The sequence below is a fragment of the Hyla sarda genome, chromosome 6, assembly GCF_029499605.1.
Source record: "Hyla sarda isolate aHylSar1 chromosome 6, aHylSar1.hap1, whole genome shotgun sequence".
NCBI classification, from domain to species: Eukaryota; Metazoa; Chordata; class Amphibia; order Anura; family Hylidae; genus Hyla; species Hyla sarda.
Genome location: NC_079194.1, coordinates 173,001,895 through 173,010,945, shown reverse-complemented (window position 1 = coordinate 173,010,945; position 9,051 = coordinate 173,001,895).

Sequence of the window (9,051 nt, the reverse complement as noted above, 5' to 3'; positions counted from 1 at the left end):
AAAAAATTCCAAAGTCACAAATAGTGCATGTTTGGTCACTTTTCATATCATAAAAAAATGAATCAATAAAATGATCAATAAGTCCTATCAATGCAAAAATGGTACAGCTAAAAACTTCAGATCCCGGCACAAAAAATGAGCCCTCATACCGCCCCATACACGGAAAATAAAAAAGTTATTGGGGTCAGAAGATGATAATTTTAAACGTATTAATTTTCCTGCATGTAGTTATGATTTTTTCCAGAAGTACGACAAAATCAAACCTATATAAGTAGGGTATCATTTTAATTGTATGGACCTACAGAATACAGATTTTTACCGAAAAATTTACTACTTAGAAACGGAAGCCCCCAAAAGTTACAAAACAGCATTTTTTTGTTCAATTTTGTCTCACAATGATTTTCTGTTTCGCTGTAGATTTTTGGGTAAAATGACTGAAGTCATTACAAAGTAGAATTGGTGGCGAAAAAATAAGCCATCATATGGATTTTTAGGTGCAAAATTGAAAGAGTACCAGACGCCCCGGAAGAAGCCTATCTTGGTGAAACGTTGGGCCACGGAGGTCTGGTCTTACACTCTCTCACCCTCTCCACTAGGTAATTTATTGTTTATACTTTATTTACGTCCTGTTCTAGCCTGCATATACTTTTTGCGTGAAATCCACTTAGTTTCTATGCACCTTGTTATGGGGCTATTAATCTGGATTTAACCCCCTCCCCGGCTTATTGATTTATTTATTTTGGGTATTTTGCTGTATTTCCCCATTACCCATCTATCTTTGTACCTGCGGCATTGTATACATGAATCTGATGTACCCTGACCAGTCCCCCCCCCTTCCTGCCCTTGTGGATCTGGAGTTGTATCTCTAATTTTATGTGCTTTTAGGTGTTTGTCCTATTATTGTGCATGTACTAATAAAGCTTGATGAGTTTTTGATACTTTGGTCTACATACGCTCTTCCTTTTGAATTACCTTTTTAGGACGAGTAACACTTGCCAATAAGGGAATTAGTAGTGCAAGAGTAGGGCCTCACAGGGCCTTGTTGCCGTTCTGAGACTTGTGGTGCTTTTCACCGGATGGAATTGTAAGATTTGAGGTTCTGGTAGCTATGGTCCTTCCAAGGCACTGTAACTGATTCAGCGGGGACCTGTAGTTCTCCAGCGAGTGAAACTTGTAGCATGACCAGGGATAAAACTGAAGTAGGCCTCAGCTTAGGAGACACAATATCGCACACACCTGAGCTTAGCTATGCTCAGGAGTACACACTGGGGTGGACTATCGCGTACTAACTAACTTCTCCTCCGTACCTTACTATACAACAGGTGCTTTTGGGGTCTCATTGGCTCACATGGTCACATGGGGGTTGCTGCTTCCAATTTTTAATGGCACAGTGATACATTAAACTTACATACATAAAATAACAATCAAATAAATTTTAGAAAAATAGAATATTTTATATTACATTATACACATTATTTATTTTATCAAGAAACTCTAGTGGGCCAACCACGGGACAGACACTCGTGCTGGGACACCACATACATAATGCAAACGGATGTACAATGGATGTGATAGACTAGACTGCAGACAGATAAAGGGGAAGAGAAGGCCCCATCTGCAAGGGCTTGCAATCTGCGAGGAGAGGGAAGACAGCGTTATCTGTGAGCAGGTAGGGAAGTAGCCAATCATAGTGCAGTAGCAACAGGTATAATTTAGGTTGGTGGTGGATGAGAACCGTATGCGTCAGGGTAGCAAGTTTCAGTGTATGGGGGAAGCACAGGAAAAGTTTTTGACATGGTGGTGTGAGGTGCGGGCAAGAGGAGAGCACAGGCGGAGGTCTTGAGAGGATCAAAAATTTCATGAGGGGTGGTATTGAGATCAGATTAGAGATGTATGGGGGGGGAGATGTTGTGGGTGGCCCTGTATGTCATGGTAAACAGTTTAAACTAAATTTGTTGGGCATTGGGTAGCCAGTGAAGGGATTGACAGAGGGGAGAGGCTGAGGAGAAGCAAAGTTAGAGGTGGAATTGTCGGCCAGCAGAGTTGAGGGTGGATAAAATCCTGCATATGCCCCTGTCACTGACTAATGCTTCCTGTACAGTGGATGTTTTCTCAATGTTCTCAATAAAAGAAATGGCAGTCCAGGTCTGATGGATACACAAAAGGGAAAGTGACCGATTATGATCAGAGAAAACATTGCAGTGCACCTGTGAGTCACTGGATGTAACTGCACTTTATTCTCTTATATGGTCTTCATAAATTGTGTAGAGCTGGTATCTACCACTGTATGGGGGCATATTCTTTTGTGTATAGTCTTTTAAATGAAGTGGTCATAGTGTGGTGGGCTTATGATTCACTTTTTTTTACCCTCCCCCCACCCCCTTGTGAAAATCCTGCATATGCCCCTGTCACTGATTAATGCTTCCTGCACAAAGGATGTTTTCTCAATGTTCTCAATAAAAGAAATTAGTAGGATAACAATCACTCCACATTTTATTAGCAATCAATGCAGAAATCCAGGTAACTTTAAAGGCTTCTTTTTCTTGCATCAGTAAGACATAATGGGAATTTTTAGGCCTCCTAAGCTTCCAGTCCTAAGACACTGCTGAAGTCTAATTAAAGGAGTCATGGGGTGCAGGACAACTTTGGATAGGAATAAGTGTCTGATCGCAGGGGGGTCCAACCGCTGGGACCCCCTTGATCTCCTGCACAGGGCCCCCGCTCTCTGCAGGGAAGGAGCAATGTCGTCAACGGCGGGAAATGGTGGCCGATATGCCCCCTCCATGTATGTCTATGGAAGAGGCGGAGATACAGTAGAACGTTCCTGTACCTCTGCCTCTCCCATAGAAATACATGGAGGGACGTTTTGTCCCCTGCTTTGTGCAGGGGATGACGATTCCTTGCACGGGGCGGAAATCGCTCTGTGCACTAGGAGAGTGGGGCGCCATGCAGGAGATTATGGGGGTCCCAGCAATCGGACCCTCATGATCAGACACTTATCCCCAATCATTTGGATAGGAAATAAGTTGTCCTGCACCTTGTTCTTTAATTGATGCAGTAAAAGTAGACTATTCAACTGAAGTTACCAAAAAGTTGTAGAAGCTTCCTTGCCCACAAGTTACTTTTGAAGCACAAGTTATTCTGTAGACATTTAAATGTAGTGTTGTTTCACAAGGCGCCCAAGCTCAGTAGAGCTTATAATTTGAGTTGCAAGTGAATTAGTAAAACAGCCTTACACTTATTAGATTCGTAGAAGCGTTACAGGCTGGGGTCTCTCAAATGACCCCTTTCCTCCTTCCCGTTATAACCAAATGTTATCTCAGCCAGTAATAAGGCTTTGCATTTGTACAAATTAATGGTGCATTAAACAAGCCTACAGAAGTGGGAAAAAATTAAAAACTGTAAATGTTCCTAAGTGGACACATTTCAGAGAAAAATGAAAGAGTGGAATCTGGGAAAAATATCAAGGTCATGACATTAAAAGGAAGATATTCCATTATTATTAAGTGGGGAAACGTTATTCTTTCCACAGAATTTCACCCATGGCACTCATTAGCCACAGATTACATTAGAGATACTGCATTTATGATACAATATTTGTCTTCTTAACAGCGTTACCTCAGCATCTCCAAACACCTCTTAATTTCCGCTAGATTGAAAAGTACAAGTAGTCGGAGACTGTAGCATTGAAATGAGAATGTCTGATACACTATATATGTGAACAAAGATAAAACTGTCAGCCAAGTCCCAGAGCATAGAGTTGCCTGGTCACTAGGGAGTGTTCCACTGAAGCACCAATGTCATTCAGATCTTCAGTATCCTCAGCAGAGGTCCACCAGCTTAACAAGAGAAGGAAGGTTTGCTATTTCTTGTTTTCAACAGGGGGAAGGCTACTGTTTATTATTTTTATATTATTAATGATAATTGGACACTGAAAGAGGGCACCGGACAATATACAGAATTCTTGTTTTCCAAACCAATTTGATGATAGTGGCTGCTAAGCAATCCAGAAAACCCCACACTGATGTACCAGCCTACCATAGGCATGGGAATGAGTGAAGTCCATTGTGGTATGTTCCCTCCCCTCTGGGCTACACGTAACAAGACACTCTGAGCTGAAATGATTAGCCAAATCCCCATGTAAATACAGGTTCAGGTATATTTACCGTACCAAATCCCACACTGGTGCTCTGGTCCTCTGTTTACTACACCTAAAACCAAGCTGTCCTTACTGATGATGTTCCAGACCCACTGCAGTGTGTTTGAAGCAGAGCAGAGACAGTGTATCACAAGGGAACGAAAACAAAGACAGCACGGTGCAATGGGGCATCATTGCTGGACTCAGCAAGGTAGAAATCCCTTACCCTAGCACGCTGTCATTTGTTTTTTACTTAAAACAGAAAGCGCCTTTAAGTAACAGAGAAATAAGACTTACCCCCTCACTCACTCCCATTAACTTACTGACTTCACCATGTTGGTTTAAAATTTAGCATTTTTGCAGGCGGTTTTTATTCTTTTTTGGACTTTAGCGATTCAAAAAAATTATGGCGATACCTTTTTTATAAAAATTTCGTAGGGTACCATAAAAAAAAATGAATTGTTATTTGTAAAAAAAATTGTATCTAACAAAATGTATCTTTTTTATTACGAAATGTTTATTAATTTTTAAACAGGGATCAATTTATGTGAGCGGGTAAAGCATTAAAAATGTAGTCGACAATAATAAAAATGTACTGTGTGAGTGTGATTTTTCACTGTTATTTTTTAACATTTTTTAAGTAGTAGTACTACTCTCAGCATGGAACAGTTACATGATGGGAGTAGTAGTACCTGTACAAATTGACAGATCGCCCGTTGCGACTCTCCTGTATGATGTATAGATGCGGAGGCCGATCTTCTATGCTCCCCTGCACTGACGTATATATACACATATTCATATTTCCCGCAGAGAGCTGTGATTGGCCAGATGGTTCAAGCCTATCACAACTCTAGGAATATGTGTATATATACGGCAGTGCAGGGGACCGTAGAAGAGCGGCCGCTGCATCTATACATTATACCGGAGGATCACAGCGGGTGTCAGGAGTAATACCCGCTGTGATCTTTCCTTAACTACAAGTACTAATACTCCCAACATGGAGTACACTCTGCCCCATGCTGGGAGTTGTAGTACCTGCATTAATAGACAGATCACATCATGTGTCAGAAATTACACTCGCTGCGATCTGTCTATTAATGCAGGTACTACAACTCCCAGCATGGAGCAGAGTGTGCTCCATGTTGGGAGCAGTAATACCTGCAGTAAGCGACAGATCACAGCAGATGTCACTCCTCCTGACACCCAATGCTGTGCGCTATGCGCAAGCCCAGCAAGGAAAGAGTTAAGTTACACTGCTGGACAGTGTAGGTTAACCCCTTGGGCGGTATACACTATATACAGCTATTTATAGATAGCTGTATATAGTGTATACAGAAGACGAAGTCTGCTTACTTCCCTCGAGTCCCGGGCAGGTCAGTGTAGCTCCGCCCTCTAGTGATGATGTCATTAGGGGCGGAGCTACAGAAGGGAACCAGGCTAGTAAATCTGAAGCTTTGTTCACATTGTCCGTTTTGTATAATATGAACAGACCCTTCTGGCAGTGTCTACCCAGACAGGGAGACTCCAGCTGTTGATAAACTACAACTCCCAGCATGCCCAGACAGCCAAAGGCTGTCTGGGCATGCTGGGAGTTGTAGTTTTGCACCAATTGGTGGCTCTCTGTTTTGGTAGACATTGCATCATGGGTGCTCTCCCCAGCAGACAGCGCCAAAAATGTCATAACCAATTTTTTTTTCTTCTCTTTTCAGATCCATGTATGCAGAGGATTACGGCGGATTTGATGGATTACGACGGCGGATTAATTTTTTTCTTTTAATAAAATGGTTAACGAGGGCTGTGGGGGAGTGTTTTTTTTAAATAAAATAATTTTTCGAATTCGTTGCGTTTTATTTATTGAATTTTCAGGCTTAGTAGTGGAAGCCGGTCTTTTTGTCGGAATCCATTGCTAAGCCAGGACTTAGCGCTGGCCACAAAAACAGCTAGCGCTAACCCCCAATTATTACCCCGGCACCCACCGCCACAGGGGTGCCGGGAAGAGCCGGTACCAAGAGGCCCGGAGCGTCAAAAATGGCGCTTCCTTTGGCCTAGGCAGTAACAGGCTGGCATTATTTAGGCTGGGGAGGGCCAGTAACAATGGTCCTTGCCCATGCTGGTAACATCAGGCTGTTGCTGTTTGGCTGGTATTGTGATGAGAATTAAAATACGGGGAACCCTATATGTTTTTTTTTTTAAATAAATGAATACATTTTAAAAAATGCATAGGGTTCCCCGTATTTTCATTCTCAGCACAATACCAACCAAACAGCAACAGCCTGACGTTACCAGGCTGGGCGAAGACCATTGTTACTGGCCCTCCCCAGCCTAAATAACGCCAGCCTGTTACTGCCTAGGCCCAGGAGCGCCATTTTTGACGCTCTGGGTCTGTTGGTATGGGCTCTTCCCGGCACCCCTGTGGCGGTCAGTACCGGGGTAATAATTGGGGGTTAGTGCTAGCTGTTTTTGGGGCTAGCGCTAAGCTCTGGCTCAGTAATGGATTCCATCAAAACGAACGGCTTCCACTACTAAGCCTTAAAATTAAATAAAATAAAAAAACACAACACATTGGAAAAATTATTTTATTTTAAAAAACACTCCCCCACAGCCCTCGTTAACCATTTTATTAAAAGAAAAAAAAATCATCTGCCGTAATCCATCGAATCCGCCGTAAACCTCTGCATACACGGATCTGAAACGAGAAGAAACTGTATACTACACGGCCCGGGGAGGTGAGTAGTGATGCTGTACATCACTCCTCATCTTCTTACACTCTGTGGACCGGGCGCTCAGCATCCGACCAACAGAGTGGTACCTGAAGGCAGTGAGAAAACTGCCACAGGGGACAAATTTGGCTGTTTCCACACACCAGGGAAAATGCCAGAAAAAACACCTGAAAAACTGCCAACATGGAAGGAAAATTTGTGGCATTTTTTCCTGGCGTTTTTGCTGGTGGGAAAAAATCTCAGTGGAGACCTAGCCTTATAGTGTGAGTAAACAGGAGTCAGACGAGGGGTCAATTCTTAAATATGTCCAGTAGGTCCTGAGATATGTCCCCCAGAATATCCTCTGCTAAAGTCAGTGAATTTTTTTGCTGGTTCAATTTACATATTCATTGTCTGTGACTCCACTTCAGTAGGATGTGGAGCTACAGACAATGAATATGTAAATATACAGTTAAGCTCCGCCCCCCTGCATGTGATTCACTGAATTTAGCTGAAGATCTTCTGGGGGACATATCTCAGGACATACTGGACAGGTTTAAGTAAGTGACTTCTCATTGGACTCCTGTTCACCCACACTATAACCCAATGTATTGGGTTTAGTGTGGGTGAAAAGGCTGACAGTTTTCCTTTAAAGTTTTCCTGTCATTAAAAACAATGTTTAATATGTCCATCAGACCCACTGTGATCGTGAGTTATAAGCCGGCAAAGTGGGCGGCATTGAGCTCTGCTTCCCAGCTTACTGAGAGGTCCCTATGTTTCTCTGTATGGATGGATCTCTGAGCTGTCTGGGGAGCAGAGCACAATTCAGTCGCCTTTCCCACAATCGCAGCGAGCCTCAGCAGTGAGACCCGGTGCGATCAACAACTTCTAAAATATATGATCAACTTGTCAAAATGTGTCTTTAAGACAGTACTGCTTTAAACTTACTTATATTCTCATAACGTATTCCTGTATTTTTATTCTTTTTTCCTGACTTGAATGTGTGCTACTCTTGTCAGTACCAATATTGAAAGGTTACTAAATCATCAGCTGCTATGTAACATGACAGTATTCACCAGAAATCTATAATGTGGAGAAAAATACAAATTTGTCTAGGGAAGAAAATGTTTTTTGTCAGAGCAAACTACTCAGCTTCTCTTAATAGAGCATTGACAGGCTGTACTTGATGTCCTAAATATATATATATATATATATATATATATATATATAAAAAAAAAAATTATATATATATATATATATATATATATATATATATATATGATGTCCTAAATACAAAACAGTACTCTACAGTGGCTCCAATTGTTCTTCTTACCCAAACCCATCCTATTTGTGACTGTAAAAAAAATTGAAATTTGTTACAATAAACAATATTTACAAAAATGGAGCAATCTCATAAGAGTCTGGGTTTCAATGACCATTATGAGATTGCTTCATTTTTGTAAATATTGTTTGCTGTAACAAATGTCTTTTTTTTTTATAGATGTCACGCCCCTTTCCCCATTCCCGATCACATGACCGCAGTTGTTTACCTTGTTGCCATGGAGCTCCACCGCGCACCGTCCTTAAATGAGATAGCTGTGCCAGCGGAAGTTGTACTTTGGCTAGAGGAAGTGACGTAAGTCATGAAACAGTCTGTCCTGGATCTTGCCCCCGCCACCGCACCTGCCCGTGTCTACGATGTACCACACTTGAAATAAAGTACCACTGCTGAACTGTGAGTGCAGTCCCCTGCCTTCTTTGTATTTTACAATAGTAACTAACCCACTATCATTGCCCACATCTTCATTCTTCATTCTTTGCATCAATTTAGAAAAGAGCCCACATTTACTTTATTTTTAATTCATAGCTAAACAACTGAAAAGTGCTTTTTATTTGTCACCAAGTTATTTTATTTTGCAACTTTTACATCCCTTTCTCAAGCTTGCATTTTCTTTTGTACGCTACTTTCAACTGCACAAAATTTATCAATATTAGCCTGTGACATATGATGGACTTGGCATTCTTTCCAATGTTTTTTTTTTTTTTTTTTTTTTTGTTATTTGTTTGCCATCTATAGGGTGGAGGGGAGTAACACAAAAATGTTGCAACTGTTTAAAAAGTCGCATATAGTAAAAGGTGGAGATTTATTAAAACTTGTGCAAAGAAAAGTTTACCTGATGCCTATAGCAACCTATCAGATTCCTTCTTTCATTT